At 46.5% G+C, this 14,242-nt stretch overlaps 1 long non-coding RNA gene across 1 annotated transcript; it reads left to right on the forward strand.

The window, feature by feature from the left end:
- The first annotated feature begins 10,282 nt into the window (after positions 1 to 10,282).
- LOC107516285 lies at positions 10,283 to 13,686 on the forward strand. Its single transcript, XR_001598246.2, has 3 exons — positions 10,283 to 10,381; positions 11,456 to 11,583; positions 13,495 to 13,686. It is a non-coding gene; the product is annotated as an uncharacterized LOC107516285 (long non-coding RNA).
- The last annotated feature ends 556 nt before the right edge of the window (positions 13,687 to 14,242 follow it).

The following is a 14,242-nucleotide window of genomic DNA, read 5'->3' on the forward strand; positions in this document are numbered from 1 at the left end:
AAAATAAATAAACTGAAAATTTAGAATCAATAAGAGAGTTCAATAAGTTGTCTGGTTAAGAAAAAAATCCTGGAAAATGAAAACCCTAGGAATTTCCATAATTGGAAGATGCACTACCTGTCTGAAATAAATGGCAAAACCTCACATGTGCATATGAAAGCCAATTTAAATAAATGGAGAGGCGTATCATATTTTTAGATGGGAAAGACTTAATATTTTAAAGAAAACAATTTCCCCCAAATTAGTTCATAAATTGAATGCAATTTAAACCCAATGCCCTTAGGAATTTATTGTGAAACTTGACAAAATTATTCAAAAACTCATGTGGAATGATAAATAGAGGGAAATAGTCCAGAGATTTTTGGCAAAATAATGAAAATGAGAAGGAGACTTCAATGTTTGACTTCTAATATGTATTATAAAGATGTAATGATGAAGATAATGCATTACTGGGGCAGGAATATATCAAAATATCAATGAAATACAATAGTTAATCCAGAAAGAGAAAAAAATGATACATCAGAATTTACTGTAGGAATTGGATTATAATCCATGAAATAAAATAAATATGAATGAGTCCATACAGATACAAATAATTATAGTTATGGGGGAGAAAGGACAACTCTTCCTCATAGAGGAATTTCAATTAGTACATGTGGAAGGAATGATGGAAAGAGAAAATTGTATCAGATAATCACTGCAGTGGTCATTGTTGCAGACAAGTACCATCAATTGATGCTAAAGTTAGTGGGTAAAAGTATGACGAGGAACAGGATATTGGCATGATCCTGAAGTATCACCCCACAAGATGCTTATTGATTACTAGGAGAAAGCTAGTAGCATCCCCATGAAGAAACCTGGCAGACACCACCTCACTCAAGTGCTCAGAGTTAATGTCACATGTAATGAGACACATCATTATCACATACCACCTGATGGCGACGGATTGAGACGGCACAACACCGTTTCTGAGATATTCCTGCTAAAAACGGACGACCTCAATCGAATCATGGAAAACATCAAGCAAATCCAAATTGAGGGGCACTCTACAAAACAGGTCAGTACTTCAAAAATGGCGAGGTCATGAAAAATAAGGAAAGACCGAGGAACTGTCAGATCGAAGGAAACGGAGAAGATATGACAGCTACACACGACGTAAGATCCTGGATTGGATCCGGGACCAGCAAAAGGGCATGAATAAGAAAACTGGTGAAAATCAAATGAGGTCTGTAGATTGTATAGTAGTATTGTGTCAATTTTAATTTTCCGGTATCAATAATTATACTATGGTTATATAAGTTCTTAAGATCAGGGGAAGATAAGAGAAGGGAATAGAGGAACTCTCGACTCTATCTTTGCAAATTTTCTGAAAGTCAAATTATTTCAGATTAAAAGCTAAAAAATAGTTTGCTATGAATAAGGTGGATTATTCAGTCAATGATAGTGGGGCAATTAGCTGACCATTTGGAGAAATATATAGTTTTTATTATATATTATATATGTTTTATTTATAAAAACAATATCAGATACCAAAATAAATTCCATGTAGATTAAATATCCCTAATCAACAAATAAAGATAGAAAGTAACATATTCTCTGTAAAGCAAAACAAATTAAGGTTAGATGAGGCAATGAAGGAAAATAGATATATTGTTTATACTCGATACAATAATTAGACATCGGTTAATAGCTAAGCTGCTACTTAAATTAACATCTATATTTATAGTTTAATATCTATGTTCACATTTATATTTTTAGAAAGAATAAGCTATTGTCCATACCCTTCTAAGTATCTTACTAGAAATATCCTTGTCAGCTTTCAGGTGAAAGAGAGGCCTGGGTTCAAATTTAGACTCCACTGGAAACTAGCTATGACTCTGAGTTTGTGTTTAGACATTAAGTAATGAGTTGGATTAAGATTTGTCGAGTGACCGCCATATGCCAGTAACGGTGCTAGGATTCCTATTCTGTTATCTGCTTCAAGTGTCAGTTAATTCACTTGCAAGCTAGAGATTACGGTGTCTGCCTCCTAGGACTGCTGAGAGGTAATAAGATGGCAAACTGAAGCTCTTGGAACAAAGCCTGGTGTATTGTAGGTGCTCATTCAATGCTGGTGCTTCCTGTACCCATAAGTTAGATGATACTTCATTTGTAAGTGAATGACCACACACGATCCACTTGGATTATAAACATCACGTTTAAGAGTATAACGTAGTGGTTAAGAAAGCACAGACTCTGGAATCAGGCTAGGTTCAAATTCTACATCCTAGCTGTGTGGCCTTGAGCAAGTTACTCAAGTTTTCCAATGCTCAGTTCTCCATCTACATTCTGGGGATGATAAGAGGATCTACCTCATAAGGGTGTTACAAAGATTGAGTGAGTTAAGGTTTGAGATGCATTTGGAATAATACTCGACACATAATAAGTGCCATATAAAGGTTTGCTACATAGAATGTAGATTATACCTGGCCTTTCAAAACAGATCATGAGAGTCAAAATCACTTTACCCTCGGCATGGTGACTGGGAAAAGGTGCCATCAATTTTAGCTCCTGGGGTTCAGCCCAGGCCTTTTGCCCCGGGCCTAGAGATCCAAAGCCTCTTTCATAAGGACATTTTTCCACACAAAACAATGGGCTGGTTGAGGGAGAGAGAGAGAGAGAGAGAGGGAAGGGTGGTCTCCATGGCAAATGCTAGGATAGTGATTCCAGACAGACTTGCTAATGAATTATTAGCCTTAACGCTTGGGAGAGGATATCTGCCGAGTAAATCATGTTGGGCTAAATAACCCAATTTACTTATAACTAGGAAGGAAACAGACTACTCCTCAGTCGTGGAAAAACAATTCCCCATAGATCACAAAGTGTTTCACAAAGATGCTAACAGATTGCTTTCCTGTGGAGAAGAGAAATTGCCAGGCAGCAAGAAAGTTCACCGGGAGCTCGGGGGACAGGAGGACCCACGTGACCCAGGCCCGAGGTTGATACTCAGCGGTTTGCCTGGTCCAGCAAACCTCCTGGTGTCTGCTCCGATTCCTCATGCCCATGCTGGATTTGCTGCCTCATATTTTTAATAGCACTTCTGCTCGGGACCGTGGTTACTTGATTATAAGGCTGTTTCCATGCACCGGTAGGTAATTAGTTGAAATCCAAGAGACACCAACAGTAAAATTTGATTGCTTGGTCAGGTTCCCTTCCCAGAGCACTGATTGCCAAGGAGCCACCTGTCATCTGAACTTCGACTCAGGCAGGTGGTGACCTGTGCCTTAACTTTTTCTTTCTTCTTTGCACAGTTCATCCAGGCATGAATGCACGTTTAACTTAATCGTTTAAGAAATTAGGATGAATCGGTGACAGGCCATTTGTTTAAGCAATAAAGATATTATAGTGCCTCTGCCTTTCTAAAAATTACGCATGAACGAAATACAAAACTACACACACACACACACACACACACACACACAATGGGATCATCGAGGTTCAGAATTTGGAGAGTGTAGAGAGGGCAGTGTGAAACCTGGAGCGAACACTCTTTCTGACAGCGAAAGGAAAGGGAGGGATGAGCCAAGAAGACGGGAACTTAAAAGTCTAAGCGAAGAGCAAGGGCAGGAGAATCTCTGAAGAATCTTTGCTTCCTGAGCAGAGAGTGACTCTGGGAGATGTGTTAGAGATCTGAGGAGGCGTCGTCCTCTCGGTCTTCCATAAGACACATTTAACTAAGGAGAGCTGGGTAAAGCGTTTGTTTACAGGGGGTGAGAGGGTCGGAAATCCCACAAGAGACAGTACAGCACCCGTGGCCTAGCAACTGTGGGGAGCCCTTCCCACCCCAGGCCTGAGGCTCCCAGCTTCGCTGTGCCTGGATCCCTAGAAACTGTAAGATGATAAACATTTGTTATTTTTAAGCTGCTAAGTTTTGGGGCAATTCATCATAATGAAATAGATAAAATATAGTATTTCTCTTTCCTACTGGTAGTTTCTTCGCTTCCCAAATAAATGACTTACACTGGAATCTTTGACTCAGGTCCGTTTCTGAGGGCAGCCCAAACTAAGAAAACACAAACAGAGGCCCAAAGAGAGGAAGGAACTTTCCAGAAGTCCTGCTCTGGGCTGGCAGCACTTTCTGAGTCTGGTGTTTATAGTACCTCCTCCCACTGGGGGAGTCGTTGGTCAGGGAATGTGTGAGTATCAAGGGTGCTGGGCTTGAAGTCAGGGAACCCAGAGTCAGACTCCTCTGCCAGCCAGGTGGTGGTTAAGGTAGGCGTTTAATACTTCAGGGACTAAGTTTTGTCAGCCAGATCTCTGACAACTAACTCAAGTGCGTGGGGATTAAATGAATTTAAAGCCACTGACTGGAGCTTTGGACACATGTTTCTTCCCCAAAATGTCTGAACTCATTACTATAGGCAAAGTGGCCACGGGTCCCCAAATCGCTAATTGCAGGACTGGCCATGGGGCCACCACGTGGTACATGAGTTTGCAGCTGCCCTGCTGGGCTTCCAGGCCGGATGGGCATCTGAGCAATGCCTTGAATGATTGCAGAGAGTTCTTGGAGAGGGAGCGAGCAACCTGCAGTCCAGCCCACTCTAACGTGAGCAAAAGCCAGCTGCTCTCTCAGACGGAATTGTGTCCCAAGGTACTTTTAAAGCAATCCTATTTTGAGATGTTTATATACAAACGGGGAAAGAATGGGGGTATTATGCCCGTAATGGAAAGCGCTCATAAATGAAAAGGCACTATTTATTGTCCATTTCCCAGGCTGCTCTGCGGGCTGCCTCAGTCGGAGCCTGGTCTGGGCGCGGGTTTGCTGGGGTTTTGTTGGGTCTTGTCAATCAGGCTTGCTGGGGGAGGGCGCGTGCTTTATGCCGAAGGCTCAGAGTTTGCAGAGTTCCGAGAGTTTCTCTGCGGCATTGATTATCTCCCTTGCCACTGGGGCCTGGCTACTTCCAGAAGTTGGAAGATGCACTTTAGGAAAATCACTTTTTCCTTTGTAATCAAGCCTTGAAACGTGTTTCAATGGGTTCTTCAGAATCACTTGTAATCACTGCTGAGAGCGCGTGGGGGGAGGGGACAGGTGCGGGGACGGGTTCGAGAGCAGCAAATGACACACACACATCACAGGCTACTCTCCATTGTTGCCTTGTTGGATCTGTCGCCACAAACATCATTTCAAGGCGCACCTGTCCAGAAGTCCCCATTATTGCTGTACGTGGGCACTAGCGAAGTCATCCTGAGAGCGGAGAGGAATGGCTCTATTATTGAGTGCTGACTATGTGCTAGGCACAGCGCGAGAAGTCTATTATTTCATTTTGTCCCCACGACAGCCCCGAGAGGCACGTGCCATCATGATTTCCCTTTTGCAGGTGAGAAAACCGAAGCTCAGGGAGATGAAGCTAGTTGGCCAAGGTCACAGAGCTACAGCCTATGTGCTGGAAAAGGGATTCAAACCATCGTCGTTTCGTGCTGCGAGTGTGCCTCTGAAACCATTCATTGGTTATAGCTCATATTACTGGTGGAAACAGCTACTACTACCGCGGAAGCTACGGTCCTTCCCCCCTCTCTGCTCCCCAAACACACCAACCGTGCATAGAGTAGACTTCAGGAGTGTGGTCGCTGTGCAACAAGGCTCGCGCCGCACCTGCCTCCCTGGAGGTGCGCAGCTCTCTGCCTCCGCGATGCTGGGCTCGGCCACCTGGGCTGAGAGGCACGTAGAAAATGTGCCGGCCTCGGAGCTACTGGAGGCTGCAATGCCATGGATTCCGAGGTGGCTGCTTCCCATGAGGCAGAGTCACAGAGCACCGTCTGGGGAGTGCGCGGGGCAGGAGGCTGTGCGGCATCATGCCCCAGACCGCGGGCCCTGGGACCGGCCGCCTGGATTCAGTCCTGGCTTAGCAGCTCTGTGCCCTTGAGTAAACGCTTTTGTTTTGCTGAGTCTCAACTATCAAGTGGGCACAGTAATGGTCCCTATCTCGTGTGGCTGGTGAAATGATCCGCGGGAGGCTCAGCAGCGGATGAGGGATGGCCCGCCCTGATGCTATCTTCTTGACTCTCTTGTCACCTGCAGGTTTGCCGGCGGTTCCTGTTCATGCCCATGACCTTATTTCTGCCTCAAGCATCTGCCATTTCCTCTGCCCAAACGCTTCTCCGGCCACCCGAGAGTGCTCAGCTCCCCCATGGGGGAGAGAGGGGACCAGGAGCTAACGTCTCGGGAGTGCGAGTTGGTGGGTGAAAGTCACATTCGGTGGAATAATTCTTAACAGAGTTTCCCAAAGAGTCCCCGGTGAGGACCGAGTCCCGGCTGCCTTCAGGGGTGACCTAATCATTACTGCACGTCCTATTGCCTGTCCTCCCTTCTCTTTTCCTCACTCTCTCCCTCTGCTTCCAGGAATCACCTCCCCAGTAAACTACTTACACCCCAGTCCTTGACTCAGGCTCTACTTTGGGGGGCCAACCAAGACAGGGACTCAGCGTGGAGCCTGGTGTTTCGTAAGCACTCGGCAAGCAGTGCTTGCTTCCTGTTTGACCATTATTCCTTCTGCTACTGCCCGGGCTCTGCAGCATCCCCGTGACATCCAGGGATGTCCTGTCCCTTCTCTTGGTCTGGGCCCAGCTTTGGAGAGCAGAAGCTCTGGCCGTAAGCCAGAGGGTGGCTGGCCGAGAGCATCGCCCCCTCCCCGAGTTTGGCTTCAGCTCCTGCCCACCAAAGAGTTTCTGAAAACTCAGGGAGCTCAGCCAGCACTGGCAAGAGGGTGTCGTGCCTGCTGGGCACAGCTCAGGCCTGGGAATAAGAGGACCCACTAGCTGCATGCCCTAGGGAAGGTGGCGAAGCCTCCGTTTCCCCCTCTGTACAATGGAATAATTAAGAGCAAAGCGGTGTTGTCTCAGTTCGTTTGGTGACTGTAGCAAAAATGCCACAGACTGTGTGGCTTATGAACAACAGACATCTATTTCTCTCACTTGTGGAGGCTGGAAGTCTAGCACAGTCAGGTTCTGGTGAGGGGCCTCTTCTGAGGGTGGGGGGCGGTGCAGACTGCCAACTTCTTGCTGAGTCCTCGCATGCTGGACGGGGTACAGGGTCCCTGTGGGGTCTCTTACAATAAGAGCGCTGATTCCATTCATGAGGACGGCACGCCCATGACCTCCACACCTCCCAAAGGCCCAGCTCCTCATCCCTTCATGCCGGAGATTTGCTTCAACATATGAATTGGGGGGTGGGGTGGGGGAAGGGGGACACCGCAGATGATTAAAGGAGGTGATGCCCATGACATGCTTAATACAGTGCCTGACACAGAGGGAGGACCCGAAAACGGTGGCTGGAGATGTTCTCTAGACCAACCTCCCACCGCCTACCTGGAAAACCGAGGTTGAGTGACTCATTAGAACGTCTGAACATACGGCCTCGCCTGCCATGGACATAGGGCGGGTGGAGCGGAAGGGGCTGGGAAGGACCCTGATGATAGCTAAGCCTCCTTGTGCAACTCGTGGCCATGGCAGCATCCACTGATGAAATGTTTGTCATCTTCAGCAGTGTGCCCAAAGCACTGTGCAACGCACATCTGGCCTCCAGGAAGCTCTCAGCCAAGCACTGGGCAGATAACAATAGGATAGATGCTGTATGGAGGATGTTTCAGGACTGTGGGAGAAGCCAATTTGGGGACACTTCAGGTTAAAAGTGTCTGCCTCCTCCTTTTGATAACTAATTCACCATTAACTTTTATCGATGCTTACTCGGAGGCAGGTACAGTTTCGAGCAGTTTATATGAATTAACTCGGTTGATCTTGTACCGGTATGGACCCTGTAAGTATAAACTATTACCGTCATCCCCATTTTGCAGATAAGAAACTGAGTCCCGGAGAGTCACACAGTTGGTAAGTGGGGGTACTGGGCTTGGAACCCCGATGGTCTGGATCCTGAGTCCTTGCTTTGATCTACCACCATATGCCCTACCTCATACTCACAGTAACGTGGGGGACCTGTTCTTCCAGGGGTCCCTCTGGGACATTTTTGTGCAACTTTAGTTAATGATGCTTTTGTTAATTTTAACCTCTTGGCTCCTTCCTGTGCTCTGATAAGTTGCAAGTTCTGGATTTGGGTTGAATTCACTGTGAAACTGAGTCAATTGGCTGTGCAAACACAATGGGACAGAGCTCCGTCTTGGTTTCCCAGGGGCCCCATCCTTGCTTCTAAGTGTGAGGAATTTAGCATGGTTTCCCAGGATGTTACTGACCACCCAGCCATTTCCATCCTACAGAGGGAGGGTTTGCAGGGTCACAGACTGTGGTAGACACTGTTTTGGTGGCCGGCCAAGTTCTTTTACTCACTCATCTCCCAGATGCTGTGATTGTTGGCTGCTAATGTCTCACAGCTGCCCCCTTCTTAGGGTTGGCGTATTTAGCAAATAAAAATATTTTATTTTATCTGGCAACTGCACCTCTTTTCCAGAGACCTGTCTCCGATCGATGGGAGCAACCGACAGCCAATGTCAGACTGATTTGGCTTACGCCTCGCCAGAGGATGGGGACAACTCTGTGGTAGGGTTTGTGCTCCAGGATCCGCCACAGGTCAGGCCAGGGCTACGTGTAACCTGAGATCACGTCTTTGCTGGGCTCTTTTCCCTTCTCTTTCCTTGCAAGTTGCCATCGAGAGAGCTTACCTAATAACTCCCATGATCCCGAATCCTTGTCTCAGGCTCTCTTCTAGGGAACCCAGATCCCCTTGAGAACACGACAAGAACTTTCTCTGAAGAAAGCACAGACGCACCTACCTGCCAATGCTGGCAGTGATTTGGAGGATAAACCTTGAAGGAAGCGCCTCACATTACCCTGGGCTTCCCACACCTGTCTATCTGCCTGCTCACCTGCTCGGAGCTGATGGCCAATGACTGGCAGCCACTGGGCTGGGATGAGGGTTAGCATGAATGCGGCTCTGCAAATTATAAGCAGGTTTTGTTTTTTTGTTTGTTTGTTTTTGTTTTTGTTTTTTTTAAGCTCATGTAATTTCCATTATTTGCAGAAAGTCTACGTGGAAATCAAAACGTGCCCAGTGAGAGGCAGTTGTCCACTGACTCTCATGGTAAGAAATGGTAGTTGAAAGGACATGAAAGAAGCCCAGTTTTGATCAAGTCGTCTCCCTCTTTAAAACCATCCGAAGCCTTCCCACCCCTTTCCTGTAAAAGACTGAAGTTCTGATAATGTCCCAAGGCCCTCCATGGACAGGTCCCCTTCCCCCCTCATCATCGCCATGCCAGCTTCATTAAAAAAATCACTCTCCCCTTTCGTCTCCAGGCTGCAGCCACACTGGTCTCTTTCAGTCTTTCCCACTTATTCTAATCTCTCCTGCCTCAGGGCCTTTGCACACATCATTTCCTCTCCCGTGGTTATTCCTCCCAGCCTTTTTGTTCCTCCGTGACTCAACCGCTTCCTTAGAGAAGCTCTCCCTGACTTCGCAGACTAGATCAACGCACTCTACTTCACATTACGCAACATCTTGTGTTTCTCCTTCATGTTAGTTACCTATTACCGTGTCATAAATTAGTCTATCAGCTAAAACAACAGACTTTTACTATCTCACAGTTCCTGTGGGTCCGGCACATGGGAGCGGCTTGGCTGAGTGGTTTTGGCCAGGGGTCTCTCACGAGGTTGTAGTCAGGCTATTGACCTGGGCTGCAGTCATCTGAAGGCTCGACTGGAGATGGAGATTCTGCTTCCAAGATGACTCACGTGGTTGCTGGAAGGCTTGTTTTTCACTAAATGGTCCCCTCCTTCATCAGCTTCCTGAGCATCTTCGCAGCACAGCAACTGGCTTCCCCCAACATAGTGATGAGAGGTAGAGATAGAGCACGAGAGAGAGAGAGAGAGAGAGAGAGAGAGAGAGAGAGAGAGAGAGAGAGAGAATGAACCTAAGATGGGGGTCCCAAGCTCTGCATAACCTAATATCGGGAATGACACCCCATCACTTCCGTTCCCCAGAAGTAAGTCACTAAGTCCGGCCCCCACGCAAAGGAAGGGGAAGTCAATTCTGCCCCTTGAGAGAGGAGCGTCACAGAATTTGTCATATCTTTAAGACCTCCCCAGGCGCTTATCTCAGCTGTAGGTTTCCTCTTTAATGTGTTTGATTATTTGACTAATATCTGTCTAGGCTGCACTATTCAAAGAAGAAGAGTCTCCCCCATGCTTTTTCTCATCACCATATTCCAGTACCCAACACGTAGTTAGCATGGAATATTTATTTAATAAATGAATGACCTTATTAATTTTTTTTTTGTGTCAGTATATTTCAAGACAAATCTTTGGCAAAGAAGTCATGACCTATTTTTAGCAGAATGTCATCGAAACGCGGTGTACATGTGAAAATTCTTGCAGCTGGCCTTTCAATTTCAGTTCGAAGGTGAGGCATAGAATACGGAGCCCATAATTTCTTCCTTCATTTTTCAAACATTTACTGAGCAGTTACTATGTGACAGAAAGAGGCCCTGGTACTGAGGATGCAGAGATTAATAGTTCTATACATTAAGACATCCACAGGTTGAGGTATACAGCAGCCCAAAGGCTTTAGAATAATCTGCCAACATGAAAGACAATAGGCATCTCTACTGGGAACAGAGCCCTTGGTCCTGAGTTTGCAGAAGCTCTTTTATCAGCCCAGCACGTCACCCGAGCGAAGTGGAATATTTACATTTATTTCCAAAGTGGTCGTGCCAACACCATCCTCTGGTTTTCATACTTTTGGTCACTGTTTGCGGATGCGTGAAAGGTTTTGTCTGAGAAGCTGGATAAAAACGGAGAGAGAGGGAGAGTGGCATTGGATATGACTAGTGGAGACCTCAGGGTGGTCGACGCTGAGAAGGAGCCAGCTAAGGTCACGGGGGCATTCACGGAGAGCGAGGATAATGTGAAGAAATGGAATTGGAGAAAATGGCATGGCAGCAGAATGGGCTTAGGCTAAAACGAGTCTGGCGCGGCAAGAGGCCTGGTCTGTGGTTTGGGAGGCCTCAGGGCCAGTCCTGTCCCTACCACTTCAGGGCACAGCAGCCTGACTTCCAACTGTCTGCATCTGTATTTCATTGCCTGCAGGCACTTCGCTGCCTCCCAGGGAGTTTACACTCCTGGAGCAGCCTTCAAGCAAAGATCGATGGGCACTGGGGTACAAATACCCCAGCTACCCTGTGCCTGGGGTAAGAAAAGCCAGGTGTGTGTGCCGCACCATGTCCCAGAGCTCCCCGGAATCAGGCTCCCGTCTCCCACAGTGGCACTGTGCTCGATAACACGTCCCGTATCGGCTGCCTCCCCTCGCCCGCCTCCCTTCCCCACTCCTCTACTGGCATTTTCCTGCACCCCCCAAATAAATTCCAGCTATTCAATTCCTTGTCTCAGAGTCTGCTTCTGAAAACGCTCAGACTAAAAGAAAAGTTTCCCAGACAAGTGCCGGGTAGTTTCTGCTTATCCCTTATTTGTCCCCCAGAGCCTGTGTTGTAGGCCACAGTATCGCTTGATGAGAGGAAGTTCATGGGTGCTGCCGAGGGCCTCTGAGATGCGGACCCAGGCTTGGCGAGAACTGCCCCTAGGAGACCACCGTGGGCAGGAGCACAGGTAAAAGGCCATGAGTTGTTCCTCCATGACCACTTCCTCATAGGTCAGACCTGCTCCTCCTGCTTAACTCCTACCCCTTAGGTGGCTCCCATGGCCCCCAGGTCATGTGTGGTCTCTTCTATTCTTCCCTTTATGCTCCAGTAATAGAAGACTCCTCGGAGTTTCCCCACGCCTTGTATCCCTAGCCCTTTCAAGCCTGCAGACTTTGGTTTACTATTCCCTCTGCCTATATTGCCATTCCATACCTTTCCCATAGCAAAATCTTCAAAATCTTGTTCATCTTTTAGGAGCCAGTCTAGGGGTTACCTCCTTCAGGAAGCCTTGAAAATCCAGGCTGTGTCTTATTCCAAGGGCTTGGCCCACTGCATTTGCTGGATGGAAGCTGGGTTCCCCAGAAGCAGACCCTGAGATGGGGATTTGTTCTCAAGAGATTTATTAAGGAATGGCTTAGAGAAGAAACCAGTAGGGGGCGGGGGCAGAGCACTAGGGAGATAACAACCCCCGAGTATGTGTGCATGGTCGAAAATGGCTTCAGGAGCCCAACGTCAGTCTTCCAGAGGGTCACAGAGATGGGCTGCCAGAGGCAAAGGCTAGGGGAGGATCCCCCACAGACAGGGAAATAGGGCTCTGAGAGGATCAGGCTGACCACCAAGAGTGTCCACTAGAGGGCTCCCCACATGCCTGACGAATGAGCTGAAACGTGGCTGGGTGGTGGACATACCTACTGTGCGGCTCTTTGGCATCTTAAACCCGGCACATCTCAAACGCAGCTCATCGGGTGGCCCATAAGCCAGTCTCTGTCCACTCCCATTCTTCCTGTGCCCTCTGGGTGCTTGGCTTCAACACATTCTCTACCTCCAGGGTCACCTCTGCCTCAGCTCCCTGCCTCTTAAGATCACCCTTCGTAAATTTAATGCTTTCGGTTCTCCTTTCGAAATCTTTTTCAGAGTCATTCCCTTCATTCCATTCTCATTACTTTGCTGCTACATCCTCAGAGCCTAATATGGCGCTTGTATATATTATTGAATGAATGAGTGAATGAATGATAGACCAATGTGCAGAAAGGAATTCAACCTCCCAAGCCTGGCATGCAATTTTTTTCAGGAGTTGACCCCACCCTCTGTCATAGATCATATGATCTCCTAAATACACATTCTGCTTATGGCATGAGAAACCACTCATTTTTCTGCAACATAACTCATGCATTCTGGCTCTCTCACATTTGCTCTTTTTTGCACCTAAAAATTCCAATTTCTCATCTCTACCTATAAAAATCCTGCTCATTTTTTTTAAGGCTCAGCTCCTTAGCCTTCTTTGAACTGGTAACATTTAGTTTGCTCCTCTCCTGGGGAATTGCTAAAAAAAATTTTTTTAAGCATCATCATCTTTAAAAGGCAATGAACTCCTCCATGTCAAGAATTTGTGTGGTTGGCATTCGCTGTTCACCAAATATTTTGGGTTGCCCCCTCTTGTGGGCACATAGTAGGACTGAATTTTCCTTTCTTCTCTCCAACTCTAATATTTCACGTCAGCCTTCCCACCTCTCTTTCTTTAAACTTAGTTCTATCTATTGTTTGAACATGAAAAACTTATATGAGAAGCAGGAAGAAACCAGCCACATGATTTTTAACTTCTTTAAAGTATGCATAAAGAACAGAAAACCTTGCCACGAGAAAAATAAATTTGTATTTTGAAAACATTAATCTTTTGGCCAGCAGAGGCAGTTTCAATCAGATCTTCCATTCTTCAATTTCTCATTCTCTGTATTTCAAATATCACCCAGAAAGCAAAAAGGGTAAGCTTTCTAATTGCAAAATAAATCTAATATTAAATTGTTGCGTCTTGCTTGTCTTTCCAGGATTATTTCTTTCTTTAATGGTCTTTAAGAAAAACTTTTTTTTTTTCCATCAGTGCCTGCAACAAAGGAATCGTACAATTTGCTACAACGAGCTTTTCTTTTGCTGTGAAAGCAAGGAATTCTGAGTGAGGAAGCTCAGACTTCACCAGCCTCCTGGTTCTGAGATTACTCATCCAAACGCGGAACAAAATTGAAAAAATCACGGAGATCTAGTTTGAAAGAAAGAGAATGGCTGATGGCTCGGGAACCAAGTAAGTACTCATTTTGCTTTTATGCTGTTGGATAAAGATGCTTGGGTGAAAAGAAGACTTGAAAACATCAAGGAAATGACAGGCAGGGCTAAAAGATGCTGGCAAAGTGTTTATCTTACCGAAGGAAAAAAAAAAGTACATCTGGAGTGTCAGCCCTCAGTCCGGGGAGACTCACGTGTCCCCTCTTGCCATGACAAACTCATTGACAAGAACTGTCATCGACTCTCCTTTATCTTCCGTGCGCTACTAAGAGGGTGCATTCCATGTGCATCCCACGTAAATTGAGGTTTGCTTCCTGACCTGGGAGATCAATTCTCTGTCAACAGAGCCGGCTGATGGATCACTGTGTGGCTGCCCCTGCATTGAAAATCACATCAACTATCTTCTCAAACACACTTCTGAATTACACGCCAGATCTCCAAAGAGGAGGTTACAGATGACTCCATATAGCTCACCAAGCTGTGTGTCTCACAAAGCTGATTAAATGAGGCTGGTGCTCAGTGGTTTGGGCTGTTCTCCCAGCCAGAGGCGGCAAAGCGTCGGTGTTACT

This window comes from Rousettus aegyptiacus, unplaced genomic scaffold (assembly GCF_014176215.1).
Source record: "Rousettus aegyptiacus isolate mRouAeg1 unplaced genomic scaffold, mRouAeg1.p scaffold_m13_p_12, whole genome shotgun sequence".
Classification (NCBI taxonomy): Eukaryota; Metazoa; Chordata; class Mammalia; order Chiroptera; family Pteropodidae; genus Rousettus; species Rousettus aegyptiacus.